The sequence below is a fragment of the Tupaia chinensis genome, unplaced genomic scaffold (genome assembly GCF_000334495.1).
Source record: "Tupaia chinensis unplaced genomic scaffold, TupChi_1.0 Scaffold138601_1, whole genome shotgun sequence".
NCBI lineage: Eukaryota > Metazoa > Chordata > Mammalia > Scandentia > Tupaiidae > Tupaia > Tupaia belangeri.
Window position 1 is genome coordinate 1,125,609 of NW_006198494.1, and position 2,246 is coordinate 1,127,854.

General features: G+C 47.1%; 1 protein-coding gene across 1 annotated transcript in view; it reads left to right on the plus strand.

Annotated features, from left to right (window-relative positions):
* Nucleotides 1–873: 873 nt before the first annotated feature.
* Nucleotides 874–2,246, plus strand: part of LOC106736334 (putative ATP-dependent RNA helicase DDX60) — a gene marked incomplete at its 3' end in the record, with an annotated part of 36,098 nt that continues 34,725 nt past the window's right edge. The window contains exon 1 of the mRNA XM_014592800.2: nucleotides 874–1,128. The remainder of the gene's footprint in view (nucleotides 1,129–2,246) is intronic.

A 2,246-nucleotide genomic window follows, 5' to 3' on the forward strand; every position in this document is an offset into this window, starting at 1 on the left:
TGGGATGGTGGTTAAGGCACTGGACTCCCACATGGCTCATTGTGGTTTAAGTCCTGCACCTGGTGGCTGGTTTTCTCACTTTCTCTTCCTCTACTGTCTCTCTCTGGTCAAGTTGAAAATAAATAAATAATAACAACAAATTAACAAAATAAATAATTTATGTTAAAACAAATAAACAAACACAAATTAGGAGAATAATTGGATCCATATGCCCTTCCCCACCAGGAGGGAATGCATGACAAGCCCCATCTAGAACAAGTATAGACAAAGCCCTGACCAAAATAAAACCCCCCACCTCAGCTCTTCTTTGGCAACCCATTTTTTGCGACCCCCTCCCTTTTTCCTTGGGAGCTCTGTTTTTTTTTCCATCTCTTTCAGTAAACTTCCCCTTTACTCTATTCATTCTCTGTGTCCCAGTCTTTCCGTCCGTGGGATAAGAACCCGTGTCTCACTGCCCGTGTGGACCTGATCACCAGGTCAATGTCTCTGGGCTCCTGAAAGTGCCAAACGTAATTCACACTGAATAGTCATCATCGCTAATCATGGAAACCTCCAAGTTCACATACTCTCTGCTACTGTTCTCTTTCTGCAAACCGCGAGACCCCCCTGTCGTTGCGGAATTTCAGATTCCACAGTGTCACATTTCATCATCTACTTTAAAATTCGACTTCTTTTTTATTGTATCTTGTTTAGATGCGCCAAACTTGTCTGCCTCAATTCTCTCTATACGTATGCCCCAATTCCAAAGTCCATTTTATTGTGTGTTTTTGTTTTGTTTTGTTTTTCCCCTCTTACCCGATTGAACAGAAGGAGGCTCAAACTCTCCTTCCCAAACCTTGCCTCACTGTTTCTGAAGGGAAACTGAAACCTAAATGATGTTTAGAGAGAAAGGAAACTGAAACGACTTCTCCAGACATAAAAGGCTGGCTGTGGTGCCTCAGAGTCCCCAGTCCGACACCCGAGTTCCCCGGAGCTTGGGCTCTGGGCTCCGCCTTGGGTCTTCCTCCATCCGCTCCCTGCCAGGCGCTCAGCTCAGGCTGATCCGACGGAGCAGGTCGGGGTCCCTGCGTTGGGTTGCAGAGTGAGGAGCAGCAGGTTGCGGGATGTCTCTAGGGAGGGCACCTGGAGGTAGCTATCCTGCGGGAGTGCTAGGGCTCGGGACAGGCTCCAGCCTCTGGTGACGCAACAGCTGCGCTCTCAACGGCTGGGGCCGGGCCACTGCTGGTTCCGGGGGGGCGGGGCACCAGGCTTTTGCAAAGGCAGAGAAAAGCTATGATCTGCTGAGTGCAGACGTCTGAGCCCTGGAGAGAGAGAGGAGAGAGTTCAGTATTTAAGGAGTCTCCTTCAAAAGTGGAGGCTAGGGCATCTGGACTATTGAAAAAACTGAGGGACTTTGAATCTGAGCACAGCCAAGAACACCTGCACATTGACAGCAGCAAGCATTTTCCTCCATGCAGTTTTTGGGGCTTTACTCTAGACCAGCAGAATCAGAATCTGCATTTTAATCAAATGATTGCTTTGCATCTTTAAGTTTCAGTGGTTTAAGTATATAGAAACTGACTTTCAGAGCAGTGAAAAGGAATATATTCCTAACTGAGGAGCAGGCATTAGATCATTATTGCTGTTAACAAATGATCACTGACTTAGTGGCTTAACACAGTACCAATTTATCCGTTTAGTCTGTGGATCAGAAGTTCAGGTTTACTGAGTTCTCTGTTCAGCATTTCGCCAGGCCGAAATTTCAGTGTCTGTTGGGGCTACCTTCTGGGAAGGTTTGGGGTGCTCTTTCATATTTGGGGAAGCATTCAGTTCCTTCTTCCTGGAGCTGGAGCACTGAGGTTCCTTGTTTTCTTGTTTGTTTTTGGCTGGTGTTTACTTTCAGTCTTTCCATTCCACCCTCTGGGGGTTTACTCTCAGCCTTTCCATTCCACCCTCTGGTGTTAGCCCTGGGGCTCTCTTGCAATAATGGTGGTTTATGCTTTCAAAGCCAATAGGAGAATCTCTCCCCTTTCTACTGCGATGGGGTCTCCCAGAAGTAACCTAATCATGTGAGAGACAGTCTCATTATATTCAAGGGACAGTGATCACGTAGGGCACATATATCAGGAGAGGGAGAGTCTTGAATACCATCTTCACAGCACTGGTCAGGTCTGGGGTGGGCGGCGTGTGGTTTTAGGACTCCACACCTTCCCTTAAGTGACTTCACATTTCGCTTCAATACATAATCCATGCTTTCCCATTTCCTC